Here is a 21,977-nt window from a genome sequence, read left to right as displayed (position 1 = left end):
TGTTGTCTATGGCGGGTTTTCTCCTCTCCCCCCCGAGGCAAAGGGAAAAATATGAGATGCCATAGATTCAAGATGGCGGCCGATTTAAAATTTTTAACTTTTTCATTTATTGACTTTATGCTGATGTTTGTTTCTTTTTCGAATAATATTCAGTTGGGTGTTACGATGAAATTGAAAAAAAATGAAAAACCAAGATGGCCGCCGAGATATTTGAGTTTGAAATTTTTCAATTTTCGAGGTGTTTTTGGGAGGTCGTATCTCTTGGGATTTTTAATATTTTGTTGCCATTTTTAAAAAAATTCTCGGATATATCCTCGATTTTGCCAAATTGGATTTAATTTTTTTTTCAACAAGATGGCGGGTCGTCTGTTAGGCGATTTGTAGAATGTACGAAAAAACGAATTTTTTGAAGTGAAATATTCGGAGGTTGGTAACGTTTGAGCGATTTGGTTTGTTCGGGGCGGTCGTGGGGCTCGGTCCGAAGTGTTGCCAGGTTTGAGTTTTTTTCTCCCCACTCTTACAATTTTTCAAACTTTTCATTCAAAAATATGAAAAGTAGAAGGAGAAATATTTTTGATGAACTTTTTTCACAGGAATATTTTTTTTGGGTGTCGTAATGACATTTGACCATTTTCTTCGATGTCGACTGGCAACACTGGCCGCTGGATTTTTTTTTCAGTTTTACGTAAAATCGACTTCCTCGACCTGAAGGAGTGGTGGGGGGTGGGTTTGATGTAGGAGTGGAATTTTTTGTTTGCCTCCGTGTCTATGGGAAAAATCTGAAACTTTCAAAATTCAAGATGGCGGCCGAGCTGGATTAGGCAACTTTTTTTTTTATTTTGCACCTATCCAAGATTGGTATCGTTTCCGGCTAATTTGCGGGCGACTGAAACGATGAAATTAGAAAAAGTTGAAAAAACAAGATGGCCGCCGAGATACTTGAGTTTGAAATTTTTCATTTTTCGAGGTGTGTTCGCGGGGTGGCACTGATGTGTTTTTTTAAATATTTTTTTGATTTTTTTCGTTTTTTTTCTCGGATATATGCTCAATTTTACCAAATCGGATTTATTTATTTTTTTAACCAGATGGCGGATCGTTCGTCAGGCAATTTGTAAAATGTATGAAAAATCGCATTTTTTGAATTGAAATATTTTGAGGTTGGCAACATTTCAGCGAATCGCCTTGTATGGGGCGGTTGTGGAGCGTGACTTGAAGTGTTGCCAGGTTTAGGATTTTTTTTCTTCGTTCATACTTTTTTTGGAACTTTCCATTCAAAAATGTAAAAAGTAGATGGAGAAACATTTTTAATAAAAATATTTTACATGGGTATTTGTCAGGGGGGTCGTTATGACATTTGACCATTTTCATCCAAATTAACTGGCAACACTGGGAGCTAGATTTTTTTTTTCACTTTTTTGACATTTCGAGTAGCCCAGCCTAAACTATTGGTGGGGGGTAGTAATAATGTATGAGATATTTTTTCGGTATATTATGGTGGTTATAGGAAAAATGGGAAACATACAAAATTCAAGATGGCGGCCCTCCTGCGATTTTCAACTTTTTTTTTATTCTGCGCGCCTATCTGAGATTGGTGTCATTTTCGACTAATTGTGGGACGACTGTTACGATAAAATTAGAAAAAAATGGAAAAACAAGATGGCCGCCGAGATAATTGACTTTGAAATCTTTCATTTTTCGAGGTGTGTTTGTAGGGTCGTAGCGCGGTGGTTTTATTAATATTTTTTCGATATTTTTGATTTATTGGCCGGATTGTATCCTCAATTTTATTATATGGCAATATTATTTTTTTTAATCAGATGGCGCACCTTGTGTCAGCCATTTTGTAAAATGTACGAAAAAATGCATTTTTCGAAGTGAAATATTTTGAGGTTGGCAACATTTGAGCGAGTCGCTTTGTATCGGGCGGTCATGGAGCTCGACTCGAAGTGTTGCCAGGTAAAGTTTTTTTTTCATCGTTCATACATTTTTTGGAACTTTTCATTCAAAAATGTAAAAAGTAGAAGGATAAATATTTTTAATGAATTTTTTTCACAGGACTATTTTTATTGGGCGCCGTAATGACATTTGACCATTTTCATCTTAATCAACTGGCAACACTGGGATACAGAATTTTTTTTCACGATTTTCACTTTTTGAGTACTTGGGCGGAAACCGTAGACAGAGCATATAAGTTATGTATGGGAGATATTTTTTATTTCAAATGGACCCTATGTAAAAAATCGAAAATACAATGTTGCCATATACAAAAAAAATGTTTTCATACAAATGCATTCTACAGGATTATCGAAGATTTCAGGCTGTTACCACTATTTGAGGTCATTTTTTTGTATGAGGCGCTTAATGGCAGTTATAGACTGTACCAATGTGTAACGAAATATTTCAGTGTTGCCATACAAAAAATAATAATTTTCAAACATGTGCATTTTTGTATGTCACATTTCAAGCTGTTGTAAATTTTTGACAACGTTATAATGTATGACGCGTTTGTATGTACTAATAGACTGCACGTTTTGGTAAAAAAATATTTTAGTGTTGCCATACAAAAAATATTAATTTTCATACATATGTATTTTTGTATGTAATATTTCAAGCTGTTGTCTTGTATTGGTAACATTAGAATGTATGAGGCGTTTGTACGTACTAATATTGTGCACATTTTGATTAAAAAATATTTTAGTGTTGCCATACAAAAAATAATAATTTTCATACATTTGTATTTTTGTATATGGTGTTTCGGGCTGTTGTCTCCCTTTAAAGACCACCACCACCATGCCCAGCATCACTAAACGTCAGTTTTCTGTATGAGGCGTTTAATGGTACTCATAGACTGTACAGATTTTTGGGAAAATATTTCAGTGTTGCCATATAAAAAATAATAATTTTCATACAAGTGCATTTTTGTATGTCATATTTCAAGCTGTTGTTTCCTTTTGATGTCATTCCAATGTAAGAGGCGTTTGTAGATACTAGCAGTTTTAACATTTGGGTAAAAGAATATTTCAGTGTTCCCATACAAAAAATAATAATTTTCATACATATGCATTTTTGTATGTCACATTTCAAGCTGTTGTATATTTTTGACAACCCTATAATATATGACGTGTTTGTATGTACTAATAAACTGCACATTTTGGTAAAAAAATATTTTAATGTTGCAATACAAAAAATAATAATTTTCATATATATGTATTTTTGTATGCAATATTTCAAGCTGTTGTCTTGTATTGGTAACATTAGAATGTATGAGGCGTTTGTACGTACTAATATTGTGCACATTTTGATTAAAAAATATTTTAGTGTTGCCATACAAAAAATAATAATTTTCATACATTTGTATTTTTGTATATGGTGTTTCGGGCTGTTGTCTCCCTTTAAAGACCACCACCACCATGCCCAGCATCACTAAACGTCAGTTTTCTGTATGAGGCGTTTAATGGTACTCATAGACTGTACAGATTTTTGGAAAAATATTTCAGTGTTGCCATATAAAAAATAATAATTTTCATACAAGTGCATTTTTGTATGTCATATTTCAAGCTGTTGTTTCCTTTTGATGTCATTCCAATGTAAGAGGCGTTTGTAGATACTAGCAGTTTTAACATTTGGGTAAAAGAATATTTCAGTGTTCCCATACAAAAAATAATAATTTTCATACATATGCATTTTTGTATGTCACATTTCAAGCTGTTGTATATTTTTGACAACCCTATAATATATGACGTGTTTGTATGTACTAATAAACTGCACATTTTGGTAAAAAAATATTTTAATGTTGCAATACAAAAAGTAATAATTTTCATATATATGTATTTTTGAATGCAATATTTCAAGCTGTTGCCTTCTATTGATATCATTAGAATGTATGAGGCGTTTGTAGGTACTAATATTCTGCACATTTTTATAAAATAATATTTTAGTGTGGCCATACAAAAAATAATAATTTTCATACATATGTATTTTCTATTAAATATTTCAAGCTGTTGTATATTTTGACAACATTAAAATGTACGATGCGTTTGTAGGTATCAATAGATTTCACATTGTGGTAAAAAAAAATCAGTGGTGCCGTACACAAAATAATATTTTTTATACGCATGCATCTTTGTATGTAATATTTAAAACTGTTGTCTCCTTTTGAAGTTATTACCTAATACGTGGCGTTGTTAGCTACTAACAGTTTGAACCCTACGTCAGTAGGATAATATATCTATGGTTTGAACATTTGGGTGAAAATATATTTCAGTGCTGCCATACAAAAAATCGGTTACAGGGTTTATAAGTATATATTTCGGAATTAATTTATGAGTCGTTTAAAAATGTATATGATTTAAACTTAATGAGCTAACTTATTGGTATGTTGAGAAAGCAATAACTGGTTTGAAATTTTTTTATGACTTGAGTTTTGGAGTATTCTATTTATTTGAGTTTAATTGGTTGTATGTGTTAAATTGTTTGTGGCTTAAGTTACCTATATGAATTTTATCCGTGATTATTCTTTTTGGAGTGTAGCCCTACCATGCACATAGCAGGAAGGGGCGTAAGATGTTAGATTCTCTTCTTACGTATTAATGTATAATTATTTATTAACAGACACAGACACAGATTTTGTGGATGTAGTATGTAGTCAAGTAAAGGATACAAAATGTATTAATCTTCAACATTTTTGTGACTTTAAAAGAGGGGTAAAATATAAGATTTACTAAAGAAGGGCCATAATCTATTAGGTATATTTGGATATTTTCAAAGGATGGACAGGATAAATATGATATACGATTTACAAAAGAAGGATATAATGTAAGAGGTATATTTTCTGCACTGCTCTGCTCCTATTGATTGTAGCGTGATGAAAAGTATACTATAACCAGCTCAGTAGTATGAAAAATAATTGTATCAAGTTTTGTTAAAATCCGTCGAGTAGTTTTTGTTTCTATAACGGTTATATAGACAGACAGACAAAAATTTTAATGATTGCATTCTTGACATCAGTATCGATCCCTAAATACCCCCTGATAGTTATTTTGGAAATATATTTCTTGTACAGAATTGACCTCTCTACAGATTTATTATAAGTATAGAATTAATATAGATAATATAATATATAGAAATAATGTATGACGCGTTTGTATGTACTAATAGACTACACATTTTGGTAAAAAAATATTTTAGTGTTGTCATACAAGAAATAACAATTTTTATAAATAGTTATTTTTGTATGTAATATTTCAAGCTTTTGTCTCCTTATTATGTCTTTAAAATGTATGGCTTATAGACAAAAAAATCACGACCATTCTTGGTATTTTGCAAATATTAACTCATATCTTTTCCAAACAGCCCCAAACAGAATGAATAAAACTTCAATATAGGGAAAAAATGTAAAAAAATTTTGCGCGCAAAAATAAAGAAGACAACCGTTTCGCGAGCTGCTTTAGCAGCGAGCGCACACAAGCGATACCTAGTATATATATAATCCTGAACTTACCACTGACTGACTGACATGCCGTTCTCCATGTTGCCGTCTAGGAGCGACTTTGTTGTCTATGGCGGGTTTTCTCCTCTCCCCCCCGAGGCAAAGGGAAAAATATGAGATGCCATAGATTCAAGATGGCGGCCGATTTAAAATTTTTAACTTTTTTATTTATTGACTTTATGCTGATGTTTGTTTCTTTTTCGAATAATATTCGGGTGGGGGTTACGATGAAATTGAAAAAAAATGAAAAATCAAGATGGCCGCCGAGATATTTGAGTTTGAAATTTTTCAATTTTCGAGGTGTTTTTGGGAGGTCGTATCTCTTGGGATTTTTAATATTTTGTTGCCATTTTTTAAAATTTTCTCGAATATGTCCTCAATTTTGCCAAATCGGATTTTTTTTTTTTTCAACAAGATGGCGGGTCGTCTGTTAGGCGATTTGTAAAATGTATGAAAAAACAGATTTTTTGAAGTGAAATATTCGGAGGTTGGCAACGTTTGAACGATTTGTTCGGGGCGGTCGTGGGGCTCGGTCCGAGGTGTTGCCAGGTTTGAGTTTTTTTCTCCCCACTCTTACAATTTTTCAAACTTTTCATTCAAAAATATGAAAAGTAGAAGGAGAAATATTTTTGATGAAAATTTTTCACTGGAATATTTTTTTTGGCTGTCGTAATGACATTAGACCATTTTCGTCGATGTCGACTGGCAACACTGGCCGCAGGAATTTTTTTTCAGTTTTACGAAAAATCGACTTCCTCGACCTGAAGGAGTGGTGGGGGTGGGTTTGATGTATGAGTGGATTTTTTTATTTGCCTCCGTGTCTATGGGAAAAATCTGAAACTTTCAAAATTCAAGATGGCGGCCGAGCTGGATTGGGCAACTTTTTTTTTTATTTTGCACCTATCCAAGATCGGTATCGTTTCCGGCTAACTTGAGGGCGACTGATACGATGAAATTAGAAAAAGTTGAAAAAACAAGATGGCCGCCGAGATACTTGAGTTTGAAATTTTTCATTTTTCGAGGTGTGTTTGCGGGGTGGCACTGATGTGTTTTTTTTATATTTTTTAAATTTTTTTGTTTTTTTTTCCTCGGATATATCCTCAATTTTACCAAATCGGATTTATTTATTTTTTTAACCAGATGGCGGATCGTTGGTCAGGCAATTTGTAAAATGTATGAAAAAACGCATTTTTTGAATTGAAATATTTTAAGGTTGGCAACATTTCAGCGAATCCCCTTGTATGGGGCGGTTGTGGAGCGTGACTTGTAGTGTTGCCAGGTTTAGGATTTTTTTTCTTCGTTCATACTTTTTTTGGAACTTTCCATTCAAAAATGTAAAAAGTAGAAGGAGAAACATTTTAAATGAAAATATTTTACATTGGTATTTGTCAGGGGGGTCGTAATGACATTTGACCATTTTCATCCAAATAAACTGGCAACACTGAGAACTAGATTTTTTTTTTCACTTTTTTGACATTTCGAGTAGCCCAGCCTAAACTATTGGTGGGGGGTAGTAATAATGTATGAGATATTTTTTCAGTATATTATGGTGGTTATAGGAAAAATGGGAAACATACAAAATTCAAGATGGCGGCCCTCCTGCGATTTTCAACTTTTTTTTTATGCTGCGCGCCTACCTGAGATTGGTGTCATTTTCGGCTAATTGTGGGACGACTGTTACGATAAAATTAGAAAAAATTGGAAAAACAAGATGGCCGCCGAGATATTTGAGTTTGAAATCTTTCATTTTTCGAGGTGTGTTTGTGGGGTGGCACTGATGTGTTTTTTTTAATATTTTTTGGATTTTTTTCTTTTTTTTTCTTGGATATATGCTTAATTTTACCAAATCGGATTTATTTATTTTTTTAACCAGATGGCGGACCTTGTATCAGCCATTTTGTAAAATGTACGAAAAAATGCATTTTTCGAAGTGAAATATTTTGAGGTTGGCAACATTTGAGCGAGTCGCTTTGTATTGAGCGGTTATGGAGCTCGACTCGAAGTGTTGCCAGGTAAAGTTTTTTTTTTCACCTTTCATACATTTTTTGGAACTTTTCATTCAAAAATGTGAAAAGTAGAAGGAGAAATATTTTTAATGAAATTTTTTCACAGGACTAATTTTTATGGGTGCCGTAATGACATTTGACCATTTTCGTCTTAATCGACTGGCAACACTGGGATACAGAATTTTTTTTCACGATTTTCACTTTTTGAGTACTTGGGCGGAAACCGTAGACAGAGCATATAAGTAACATATGGGAGATATTTTTTATTTCAAATGGACACTATGTAAAAAATCGAAAATCCAATGTTGCCATATACAAAAAAAATGTTTTCATACAAATGCATTTTCTATAGGATTATCGAAGATTTCAAGCTGTTGCCACCATTTGACGTCATTTTTTTGTATGAGGCGCTTAATGGCACTTATAGACTGTACCAATGTGTAAAAAAATATTTCAGTGTTGCCATACAAAAAATAATAATTTTCATACATGTGCATTTTTGTATGTCACATTTCAAGCTGTTGTAAATTTTTGACAACGTTATAATGTATGACGCGTTTGTATGTACTAATAGACTGCACATTTTGGTAAAAAAATATTTTAGTGTTGCCATACAAAAAATATTAATTTTCATACAAGTGCATTTTTGTATGTAATATTTCAAGCTTTTGTATATTTTTGACAACCTTATAATGTATGACGCGATTGTAGGTACTAATAGACTTCACATTTTGGTAACAAAATATTTAAATGTTGCCATACAAAAAATAATAATTTTCATATATTATATGTATTTTTGTATGCAATATTTCAAGCTGTTGCCTTCTATTGATATCATTAGAATGTATGAGGCGTTTGTAGGTACTAATATTCTGCACATTTTGATAAAAAAATATTTTAGTGTTGCCATACAAAAAAAATAATTTTCATATATATGTATTTTTGTATGCAATATTTCAAGCTGTTGTCTTCTGTTGATATCTTTAGAATGTATGGGACGTTTGTAGGTACTAATATTCTGCACATTTTATAAAATAATATTTTAGTGTGGCCATACAAAAAATAATAATTTTCATACATATGTATTTTCTATAAAATATTTCAAGCTGTTGTATATTTTGACAACATTAAAATGTACGATGCGTTTGTAGGTATTAATAGATTTCACATTGTGGTAAAAAAAAATCAGTGGTGCCGTACACAAAATAATATTTTATATACGCATGCATCTTTGTATGTAATATTTAAAACTGTTGTCTCCTTTTGAAGTTATTACCTAATACGTGGCGTTGTTAGCTACTAACAGTTTGAACCATAGATATATTGTAGGATAATATATCTATGGTTTGAACATTTAGGTGAAAATATATTTCAGTGCTGCCATACAAACATACATACATTTATACATTTTCATACGTATGTATGTATTTTTATATGTAATATTTTAAACTTGTATTATTTTGCTATCATTACAAAGTATGAGGTGTTTGTAGGTATTATTAGTCTTAACATTTTGTTTGACAACATTGAAAAATTATTTCAATGTTGTCAAACAAAAAAAAAATCATACATATGCATTTTTGTATGCAATGTTTCAGGCTGTCTCACTTTAGTGACCACCACCACGATGACCGGCATCATTTAACATTATTTCTTAAAATTTATTGTAAGGTCATATATATTATTATACCTTACTGCGTCAGTTCAACATTATAAAAATAAATAAAATTAAAATTAGTTTAAAACCTTTCACTCGAAAAATAATGCTGGCCACATATTTAATTGGCTGTAACGCTGTATTCGTGATTTAAAAAAAAGGGTATTATGGCGGGAAACGGCAGATGTCAAGGACGATGTTTGTGGAGGTCTTGGAAATAAATAAAAATAACTAGGTTGATTCAAGTCTTCCATTGGAGATACCCCCAACAATTCAGCCAGTGGGATCGGGTGCGTAAAACTGCGTAAGTTAATTTATTCGATATATTTAAATACAACAAATTAAGAATCGATACAAATGTTGGTTGGCACAGATTGTTTTAAGTTTGCTATCAGAGTTTATTAAATAGATATATAGTAGCCTAGCCGGGCGTTTTTCAGGAATTTTATTGGGTCAAATGTTTTTGTTTTCATTTTACCTTAATTTGATATAAATAATAATAACACTATATTAGAAGTTCTTACTTACACAGTCGAGATATAAAATGGCAGTACCGTTGTTATGAGCAAATGTTATATTTGTTTAGAAGAACTTTAATGTTATAAGACAACTTTTGCAGGCTTCAAATTATTAATATTTCGTGATACATTTAACACCTCACGTTTTGGAGTATATGTTAAATATTTACTAGGGTTCATTGTGCGGATAATATCCGAAAGTAATTATTGAATTTTAAAATTATTGATGTTATATTGTTTAACATTATATTATCCGTATAATAATAATGGGATTAGGTTATAGAAAGTTTGTTCTATTCCTAAGTGTCCATTACGTTACGGACAATTGGAAAAGTATGGTTACAGCTTGTACTTACTTACTTACATTTTTAAATAGAATTAATTGCAAGTTTTATATTTGTTTTCATGTTAATATTGGATCAAACAATGAAGAATACCTGTGGTCTTTGGAATGTAATAATAACGGACTGGGCATTCAACACTAAAGTATTAAAAGCACCTGTTACTATTTCGAAGGAGAAGAATTACGAGTCATAAGATATGAAAGAAGAAAAGCAAGACAAATTGTTTAGATTATTTGGAGAGAATCGGTTACAGGGTTTATAAGTGTATATTTCGGAATTAATTTATGAGTCGTTTAAAAATGTATATGATTTAATCTTAATGAGCTAACTTATTGGTATGTTGAGAAAGCAATAACTGGTTTGAAATTTTTTTATGACTTGAGTTTTTGAGTATTCTATTTATTTTAGTTTAATTCGTTGTATGTGTTAAATTGTTTGTGGCTTAAGTTACCTATATGAATTTTACCCGTGATTATTCTTTTTGGAGTGTAGCTCTACCATGCACATAGCAGGAAGGGGCGTAAGATGTTAGATTCTATTCTTACGTATTCATTTATAATTATTTATTAACAGACACAGACACAGATTTTGTGGATGTGGTATGTAGTCAAATAAAGGATACAAAATGTATTAATCTTCAACATTTTTGTGACTTTAAAAGAGGGGTAAAATATAAGATTTACTAAAGAAGGGCCATAATCTATTAGGTATATTTGGATATTTTCAAAGGATGGGCAGGATAAATATGATATACGATTTACAAAAGAAGGATATAATATAAGAGGTATGTTTTCTGCACTGCTCTGCTCCTATTGATTGTAGCGTGATGAAAAGTATAGGTACTATAACCAGCTCAGGAGTATGAAAAATAATTGTATCAAGTTTCGTTAAAATCCGTCGAGTAGCTTTTTTTTCTATAACGGTTATATAGACAGACAGACAAAAATTTTAATGATTGCATTCTTGACATCAGTATCGATCCCTAAATACCCCCTGATAGTTATTTTGGAAATATATTTCTTGTACAGAATTGACCTCTCTACAGATTTATTATAAGTATAGAATTAATATAGATAATATAATATATAGAAATAATGTATGACGCGTTTTTATGTACTAATAGACTACACATTTTGGTAAAAAAATATTTTAGTGTTGTCATACAAGAAATAACAATTTTTATAAATAGTTATTTTTGTATATAATATTTCGAGTCTCCTTATTATGTCTTTAAAATGTATGGCTTATAGACAAAAAAATCACGACCCAAATTCTTGGTAATTTGCAAATATTAACTCATATCTTTTCCAAACAGCCCCAAACAGAATTAATAAAACTTCAATATCGGGTAAAAAATGTAAAAAAAAATTGCACGCAAAACTAAAGAAGACAACCGTTTCGCGAGCTGCTTTAGCAGCGAGCGCACACAAGCGATACCTAGTATATATATATATATATATATATTATGTGTGGCCAGCGATTTTTTCGCGATGCTGCGACCGATCGTCGTGATTCACACCATTGTATGCGGTTAGTTTCACAGGGGGTCCCATTTCGTGGAAATTTAAAAAATTTCGCTAGTTTTCCCGGAAAATCGGAAAAACCTGATTTCTTATAAACTTGAATAACTCGAGTATTTCTTAACCAATTTCAAAAATCTTTTTTCCTATGAAAGAGTATTTCATTGCGGTACGGTCATACCTGAACATAATGATGATCTGATGATTAGAACTTTGAGTTATGGGGTGGAACTCATCATCACTAATCCTCTTTTTAACATATTTTATGACAACTTACCTTCTAATTCTCATGAAACTTAAAATTAAGATTGAATATCTAGATTAACATAATATGATGGAACATTCGACCTTCAACTCTTCAACCCTGATAATGCAGAGGTGCCTCCTCCCTCAACTATACAAGTAAGACATTTGAAGCTTACGAATATTTAATAAGGTTAATAAGCGGAGATATATGATGGAAAATTCGACCTTCAACTCCTCAAGCCTGATAATGCAGAGGTGCCTCCTGCCCCAACCATACAAGTTACGTATTTGGAACTTACGAATATTTAATAAGGTTGACAAGCAGAGATATATGATGGAAAATTCGACCTTCAGCTCTTCAACCCAGATAATGCAGAGGTGCCTCCTGCCTCAACCACAGAAGTAAGGCATTTGGAGCTTACGAATATGTGATAAGGTCCTTCAGCAGATACATATGATGAAATATTTTACCTTCAACTCTTTCACTTCAATGACGCTGGAGTGCTTCCAACCCAAACCATAGGAGTTAGCCATTTTATGCTTTCATACATGTATTAACGTTACTAAGTAGACACTTATGATGAAAATTGAACCCTGATAATGCAAGGTTGCTTCTCGCCTAAACCGTATGAGTTATATATTTGATGCTTTCGGATATTTAATACAGTATCAAAGCTAGACTTTGTAATGACATAATGATATAAAATTTGATCTTCAAGTCTTCAATACTAATGACGCAGCGACACTGCTGGCCTAAATCACAGTAATTTGACGGAAATGTATTCCGTTAAATGATGACCTTGAACTTCTGAGCCCTGGTGCAGGGGTACAGTACGCCTAAACACATATTCGTTTTTAAGTACTGACTTTTATTTTGAGCAAATGTACCACAACCACAGTAATTTGACGGAAATGTATTGCGTTAAATGATGACCTTGAACTTCTGAGCCCTGGTGCAGGGGTACAGTACGCCTAAACACATATTCGTTTTTAAGTACTGACTTTTATTTTGAGCAAATGTACCACAACCACAGTAATTTGACGGAAATGTATTCCGTTAAATGATGACCTTGAACTTCTGAGCCCTGGTGCAGGGGTACAGTACGCCTAAACACATATAAGTTTTTAAGTACCGACTTTTATTTTGAGCAAATGCTATATTATAAAAATGTTTCATTAGCGTTTATGTTGTCGTGGCTTTGTAGGAGGGGTAGAGATTTATATCTAAGTCTAGGTTTTAGTTAAATTTCCGTCTATGTTGAGATTTATATCAATACTTACGTGCTTGTTAACGTTTGTGTAATGGCTATAGCTTAGGTTATCTTATACGTTGTAGTTTTTCTTACCAACTGAATTTACGTGAATTCGACCGACCCAATCGCAGAGCTTTATTATTTAGTTTGTAATATTGAATTGGTTAGGTTAGGTTGGAACATATAAGACAATATAAAACTAAGCGAGCAGGGCGCGGTAGCGGACTGCGAGCGGGTGGGTCCAATCAATGTAAATTCGGACCTTACCTTTATGCATGATCACATTTATACAAGCACTAAAAAGGGTGAAAAGAAATTTTTAACAAAAAAATACAACCGACTTCTATGTCACTACAAAGTAAAAAATAATTGAAATAAATGTTGGTTTAGTACATATTTCTGAAGTAGGCGCTCATATTAGACACGTTGTTTACATCGTTATCGTAGTGACATAGAAGTCGGTTGTATTTTTTTGTTAATTTTTTTTTTTACTATTTATATTTGGCTCTTTTGGCTGAGGAGTTTGGCGAATCCTGCAGAAGACAATTGTTTCTTCTCCTGGGTATTGCCAGAGGGTATCGCTATAGTTTTTAAGTGGGATCGCATTAAGCATAGTCCACGTAAAACTACTAGACTAGCTCTGAATATACGAATGAATCGCGTCGCCATAGCAAATTGTATGACTACACCTGCTCGCAACAACTTCAGAGCGGATTAGCAATTTGGCGCGTACGATACCACTCCTCGGGAAAACACTTTAATTTTTAAGATGGATTTCAGTATGTTACAAAATATTGCTTGTAAAGTAGTATACGTACTTATAGATAATGTTTTAATAAGAGGAATGAATTATCAATGAACTTTTATGATATACATAACTAACAACGAGATTACGTGATTGCTGTACATACTTAGATATAATTGGCATGTATATAGGGTACATTATTACCATTGTATTTAAGTTGAAAATGTTATGTATACTATGCTGTTTGTATGTCTAAATAAATAAATAAACCAAATAAAATAAAACAATACAATGTAAAAAGGTTATTTGTGTGTAGGTAGGGTACGGGTTCCCTTTAGTTCCGGGACTAGAATAGGGCTACGGTAACTCCTGCCTGTCGTAAGAGGCGACTAAAAGGGGGCTTCCGGGGTTGCGGGCGGCAAGAGTGGGAGCTCTAGCCGTCCAGTAAGCGATCCCGGGAAGGACGGCGGTATGTGTGGTCGCATAGCGTCGTGTACACCAAATGGTGCGGGAGGAGCGAAAACTGCTCCCCCAGGGCAGAGCCCGGTCGGGGCATCGCGCTTGGAGGACTCCGGTTGCGTTCGGTTTCCGGGTTTTAGTGCGGTAATAATCCCACATAACCCGGAGTCGCTCCCACGTCGTCGGGTACCTTTTGAAGGTTTCCCCCTCGTTAAGAAAAACAAAAAAAAACGTAGGGTAAGGGTTGTCCCTGTAGTTCCGGGACCAGAATAAGGCTACGGTCTACATGTTTGTGCAAAAAAAAATTTCACCGGATTATACGCAAAGAAGGACTCACCCAAACCAAAAAAGGGCTTTTTCCCAAAACCGAATATAGCAAGTGGTATACGACACAAAAAAAATTGGGAACCTCTGCATTAGTCGGTATGGGAAAACAGTTTCTACGAGGTATTATTTAAATTATGTAAGCGGCTGGAATGTGCAGAGCTTCGAAACATTTTGAACAAATATTTCACGAAGCATTGTTATCCTATTTCTAACATGAACATATTCAAAGTAAGTCAGACGTGAACTGCAGATGCCGGTATGCAATACCTCCGTTACTAACTCTCGCATGCCTGTGTATGGCTATTCAAGGATCAGAAAAGGTATTTTACAGAAAAGCATTTTACATCTCGACGCCGAGATTTTCCAACATTCACCATTCATACAGGGTGAATTTTTCAAATCAAATGCGGAAATATAAGAAATATACTCATTTCTTTCTATATAACAGCATATATGTACCTACTTATCTAAAGCGTTCCAACTTAGTCTATTTTTCGATCTAACTGTTAAAACGTACTAGGAAGACAGTTGAATTTAGAAATTTATAATAAATAGAAATAAGAACAATAAATAATTCATATTCATGAAATAAGGAACATTTGGTGGTACGGAAGCGTCCATGTGCGAGTTCGACTCGTACTTGGCGAATTATCAGAGCTCCCAAGGGGTAAAAACATAACCTTATTACTAAGCCTGTCTCTCCGTATGTCTGTCACAGGGCTCTATCTCCTGGGGGTTTACCACCATCTTTTAAAAACCATCATAGTTCAGGAAAGTTTTATTTCCTCCTTAAAACAGTAAGAACTTAAGAACTTAGTTTTCGCTTATCCATTGCATAAAACAAATTGAAATTGTCATATTTTGCTTAAAAAGTTAAATTTCCTACAAATAAGTAAAAATATGATTAAAATAATATTGTTTTAAGAGATGGTAGTAACCCTCCTGAACCGTAATAGATGGATACTTGATTTTTTTACAGAATACTTATAACAGCGGCCGCTGTAACAACAAATACTAAAAATAAATACACCGTACAAGTGCGAGTTAAACTCGCGTGCTGAGGGTTCCGTACAAATTTAACACTGTAGGGGAGACTGGGGACACTTGATCCTTACGGGAGACTAGGTACACTGGATTTACAGAGCTTCTGTGAACACTATATGATTTTAGTGTGGCAATATCGGTTGTCTACGATACGTTATAACTTTCTAAAGTCGGTACTCTTGTCCATTTTGATATTCAAGTAGATGACGGATGATTGTGTGTTTCATGTCGCAGGAAAATCTTTTTCGTAAGTTTTCATTTTGATTAAATAATTGGGTAGTAAACTTATTTTGGGTAAGTATCACTTTTAAACTATTCATTATCTATGTTTTTTAACGTCTGTTTCATAGAATAGTGTTAATAGTAGTCGATTTTTTTACAATATATTTTTATAACCACAGTATAGCTAGGGTACACATGGTACACTTTCTTATGGGAGATAAGATCCCACCGGATCAAGCGTCTACTAATGTTTATTTTTTAATAATTTTAGGATTCAATATACCTAGAGTATATAAAACAATAGAAGGTGCAAGGAAAAAAATATGTACCATAAGATTCTGTGATAATAGGAACATTAAGTAATGTTAGCTGAAAACATAGATACTCGTACATGTGATTTACCAAAACAGTGGATATGTTGTTGTTGTGGTTTCTACTTTACCTACTAAGCAAATAAATCAATGATAAATCAATTTAAACCATTTTTTCATTTTGGTATCATATGAAAATATAGGAGACTTATTTCCCTTAGGATTAAGTGTTCCAGACGGGAGGGATCAAGTCAGACATATATATGGGACACATGGTATCATTCCCTATACGAAGTTTTCGTGGGCTGGTTACAAAATTTATATACCGATATTATTAGCTTTTATACTTAGTATAGCCAATGAAATTTCACGTATTTCAGTACCAATATATCTAAAATCGGATCAATATTTACCAAATAGTGGTCAAAAAACAAAAGGAGGGATCAAGTGTCCCCAGTTTCCCGTATATGGAAAACATATCTAAATATATATAACTCAAAGGTGACTGACTGACATAGTGATCTATCAACGCACAGTCCAAACCACTGGACGGATCGGGCTGAAATTTGCAGGTAGATGTTATGACGTAGGCATTCGCTATGAAAGGATTTTGATCAATCCTACCCCTAAGGGGATAAAATAGGGGATGAAAATATTACTTCGTAACGCGAGCGAAGCCGCGGGCAAAAGCTCGTTCTCCCATATGTATGGGACAATATGTTTCATCATCAACCCATTATTGTCCCACTGCTGGGCACGGGTCTCCTCTCAGAGTTAGAGAGTTTAGGCCATAGTCCACCAATTGCTTGGTCAATTCCTACTAAGAAAATTTGACCCACTTCCAAGTATCTCATTGAGCTGAAATTTTGCAAGCATAGATCGCGTAACAATGCTATTTTATTGTGATAAGGAGCTGGTCTTATGATGGACCTGGAAGGTGGTCACAGTAGCCCCATCGTGTTTGGCTCGTTATGGCAATAAAACTGATCCTACGTGAAATCTGTGGTCTGATGTTGGAGATGAAAAGTGGGCATACAAAGTTTACTTTACAATTTAAAGGTGGTAGACGCTCTGTGTTTCTGTGCGTAAACACAGCAACGGTTAACACTGGTATTAGCCGTTCTGGTTAAGTGGCAATAGTTAAAAATTAAGTTGCAAGAGTCAAAATCATACAAATATTTGGGCAAGTATTAAATCGTGTGGTAAGAGTTCCTTACAATTTTAACACTGGTAATAATAAGCATATTCTCCCTTACATAGTATATCCTATCCTATTTCTGCCTAATAACAGAAGGTGGTAGAACACTTTGTGGTTTGACTCCGGCGTCACCACCGCCACACCTATTTCTGCCTCATAACAGCAGTGTTAGGCGCTGCTGTGTTCTGTTCGAAAGGTGTGATAAGAGCGACATACTTTTCTGAGGTATTCCAGGCGTTCGTCAGGCATAGCGACTAGGGCCGACCTCAATTAGAAATCTTACCTGTGACAGGTACCTTAGTACTTACTTGAGGTTTAGGGGGCGGCAGTTGCCACTTACCATCAGCTGGACTCCATGCTTGTCTGCTACTCTTGTACCATAAATCCTAAAGTTTCATGGTGATCGGATTAATGGTGTCGTAATGCATAAAGAACAAACAATAACCACATGATAATTATTATTAATATAATTGATTGTATGATATAATTTTATTATGTTTTGTGTAAATACCTAATAGCACCCCAAGAAAATATGTACGGTATGTGAAGGAATAACAAGCCCGGAAAGCGGAAAACTTAAATAAAGGCGTGTATGCAGTGAAAATTCAATTCCAAACTTTCAGAAAGTCATACGATTTCCATCTTTGTTTCGCAGTTCACAGATTTGTATGACATTCTTAATATTATGTTCTGGGTATTGAATATATTTCAAACAGAACTAACATAGATAGGAATCACGTTGTTCCGATAAACTTTTTGAATTTCCCACCTCAACGACGAAATAAAATTGTCAACATATTGAGGTCATTTTATGTACAAACAGTGAGCATGCGAGATATTGAAGGTGGTAGAACTCTTTGCGATTCGACTCCGGCAATATCATCATCAACCCATATTGTCTCACTGTTGGGAACGGGTCTCATTGAAGTCATTTTATGTACAAACAGTGAGCGTGCGAGATATTGAAGGTGGTAGAAGTCTTTGCGGTTCGACTTAGTCGGCAATATCATCATCAACCCATTATTGTTGCACTGCCGGGAACGGGTCTCCTCTGAGAATGAGAAGGATTAGGCCGTAGTCGACCGCGTTGGCCAAGTGCGTATTGGTAGGCTTCACATACCTTTGAAATTTTTTTTATAAATCTCTCAAGTATGCAGGTTTCCTCACGATGTTTTCCGTCACCGATTTGGCAAGTGATAATTAATTTCTAATACTCACATAATTCGAAAAATCAGAGGTGCGTGCCTAGGATTTGAACCTCGGAGTCCTCGGTCGAGAGGCCAAGTTTCTTAACCACTAGGCTATCGCTGCCTTGCGGCAGTGATAGCCTAGTGCACACCTATTTTTCCTGATATTTAAAGGGAAGGTAAGGAAGACATATTTTTCCTAGGCGATCCAGCTTAATTCTCAGGCGCATCTTTGGCCGTCCTAAGGAAGATAGGAATCTAACCCTACCTGGGGATTACACATGTCCATGGATAGCAGGAGTTATTTACTATCAGGTGGACTGCATGCTCGTCTGCCTTTCCCATATATAAAAAAAATAAAAAGTTTTTTTTATTTTTTTTTATATAACTAAAATAAAATCGTGGGGCACGTCCAATATCTACAATCGAAAGACATGGCATGTGACTTCACCCACCTAGTGGTAAGTAGCAACTGTCGTCCATGCATGGGGGTGACGAACAAAAGTATATCAATCACAAACTGAAACCAAAACATGAACTCATTTGCATGAGCCATTTGACGGGTTTTGCCTTGTAAAATCTTCACTACCCTTAAAATCATCATAAGGTATCATTTTAGCCACCCTAACGCCACACAGTCCTCGACAGGATACCAGATCTTGACTTGGGTGGGAGATTCATATTGTAATTTTGTATAGTATACTGTATTATACTTACCAAGCCCTTTGCATCCGCTATTTTGTAGCAGTGGCCATCTTTGATTTTAATTTTGTATAGTGCACTGAATTGTACTTGACAAGCCCTTTCATTTGATACCCTTGATCTTGGATTCACAATAATATTGAATATGGATAATTGTATTGTCACCAGAATAAAAGGCGTATACCAAATTTCAGAGCAATCGGGTAACGGGAAGAGGGTTAAATTTCAATTACTAAATTTGACCCAAACAAACAAACGGGGTGAGCTACATAAAACCGTTTAAAAAAATATGTGCCCTGGCGGACATTGACAGACATCGTGGGTGACGTCGGACGTTGCGACTACATACGAGTAGCTATGTTCTGTGGGAAAGAGCGTTTGTCCACCGCCGCCGTCACCGGACCGTCACCGACAACGAGCTTATTTCGGGCCGACTTTAATATGAAGTGACGGACGTGCGGTGGACACGCGGCTATAGTAAATGTATGTAACGCCACTTCGGCGCCGTCATCTCGTTCTCGGTGACAGCCCGGTGACGGCGGCGGTGGACAAATGCTCAAAGTGTTGCGGCTACACACGTTGAAAGTTCCATACACGGCAATACCGTTATAAGCAAAATATGTTGTAGTTAATCATGTTATCGGGGCTTTTAACCTAAACTACAGACACTAGTATAAAATACGTTTCGTTTGAATCTCAGTATAATTATTTTCTATTCGAGAATTATTATTTTAAGGTGTAAATTGTGTCAATCCTTAATTGACCAACACGACAGACTGTAGCCTAATCCCTTCTCAATCTAAAAGGAAAGCTGTGTTCTGAATTGAGCATTAATTTAATATAAATTTGTAATCTATTGTAAATTTGTAATGACAAAATTGACAATGAAATAATGGACAAGCGACCCAATATTAGAAGGTGTAGGAGTAATCCGTTCGATACCCACTCACTCACTGATTTGACGATTGACTAATTATCGTTGAGCTTAAAACTAAGTTAAAATCATGATCGATTGATTGATTATTTCTTTTGAATTAAAGTTAATTTGCAAGCATTTATTTGAAAATATTGTTATATTGAAAATTCGCATTTGGCTTTCTGATTGGAAATAATAGAACTTCTTTATCACCGTTTATGGAACTCTTTCTGCAATGGGGTAAAAAATGGAGTTGAAAGTTTGTTTGGATGTCTGCCGATTTCGAAGCAAATTCTAGGAAAATTAGTATTGAAACATGGTTTTCGCTGACTTTGGAAAATCAACCTCAAAGGTTGTTATACAAGGATTGATAGTTTAAAAACCTCCAATTTCATGCAGGAAAACCTATAAGACATCGATGAGCTTAAAAAAAGACTAAATAAAATAGTTTACTTTTAGTTGGTAAACAATTTTTCTCCTTTTTTTATAATATAGGGGTAGCAGACGAGCATGCAGTACACCTGATGGTAAGTGGCTACTGCCGCCCATGGACATCTGTAATCAAACCCAGATAGAGATATTCTTACCTGAGGTCGGCCACAGATGCGCCGCTACCCCTGAGGACTAAGCTAGAACGCCTCAGAAAAGTATGTCTCCCTTACCACACCTTTCAAAACAGAATACAGCAGCGCCTAAAACTGCTGTTATTAGGCAGAAATAGGTGTGGCGGTGGTGACGCCGGAGTCAAACCACAAAGTGTTCTACCACCTTCTGTTATTAGGCAGAAATAGGATAGGATATATTATGTAAGGGAGAATATGCTTATTATTACCAGTGTTAAAATTGTAAGGAACTCTTACCACACGATTTAATACTTGCCCAAATATTTGTATGATTTTGACTCTTGCAACTTAATTTTTAACTATTGCCACTTAACCAGTTGTCCAGAATTTTGCTCAGCTATATGGTATAACATCAATGGAAGCATTGCATATAGCCGAGTGGCTTAACCATTGCTTCTCAATAATGGGGCACGAGGTTCAAATCCCACAAACACCTCTGTTTTCAGTTTAGTATGTGCTATTATTTTTCACTTGTTGTTACGGTAAAGGAGCAGTAAAGGAAATCGTCAGGAAACCTACACACCTGAGAGTTCAAAAGTTCTCAAAGTCGTGTGAAGTCTACCAATTCACAGATGGTCAGTGTGGTGGACCATAGCCTAATTCCCTCTCACGCTGAAAGTAGATCGTGCCCAACAGAGGGACAGTAATATGATAATGTAAAAATTATCGGGCTCACCGAATGATACACTAGGCGCTGGCCAAAGCAATGCTTGAACTCGGCAGGATACTTATCGTAATCATGTTTAGGCCTGTTGGATTCATGTCGATAAGTCCTTCATCATCCTCATCCTCAGCCCATTACTGTCCCACTGCTGGGCACGGGTCTCCTCTCAGAATGAGAAGGATTAGACCATAGTCCACCGCGGTGGCCCAGTGCGTATTGGTAGACTTCACATACCTTTGAAAGCTTTTTTTTTAAGAATTCTCAGGTATGCAGGTTTCCTCACGATGTTTTCCTTCACCGTTTAAGCAAGTGATAATTTCTAATACGCACATAACTTTGAAAAATCAGAGGTGCGTGCCTGGGATTTGAACCTTGGACCCCTCGATCAAGAGACCGCGTTTCTCAACCACTAAGGCTATCACTGCTATGTCGATAAGTACTTACCATTAATTTTTGTACACGGATTAAAAAGGCCTAAAGATACATTTAAAGAAGATAATATTTCTAATGATTTTCGGGGAAAGCAACCCTTCAAATGCTGAGAGGA

At 34.8% G+C, this 21,977-nt stretch overlaps 1 protein-coding gene and 1 long non-coding RNA gene across 2 annotated transcripts in view; one reads left to right on the top strand and one right to left on the bottom strand.

Moving 5' to 3' along the window:
• Positions 1-21,977, bottom strand: part of LOC140743140 (uncharacterized) — a 129,174-nt gene that overhangs the window by 94,284 nt on the left and 12,913 nt on the right. The window lies entirely within an intron of this gene.
• LOC140743619 (uncharacterized) lies at positions 8,968-10,460 on the top strand. The gene is made up of 2 exons (XR_012102478.1): positions 8,968-9,455; positions 10,102-10,460. It is a non-coding gene; the product is annotated as an uncharacterized LOC140743619 (long non-coding RNA).

The sequence above is a fragment of the Epargyreus clarus genome, unplaced genomic scaffold, assembly GCF_041222505.1.
Source record: "Epargyreus clarus isolate Ecla_fem2 unplaced genomic scaffold, WU_Ecla_fem_2.2 ptg000007l, whole genome shotgun sequence".
Lineage (NCBI taxonomy): Eukaryota > Metazoa > Arthropoda > Insecta > Lepidoptera > Hesperiidae > Epargyreus > Epargyreus clarus.
Note: the sequence above shows the minus strand (reverse complement) of the source record. Positions and strands in the feature narration are given on the sequence as shown.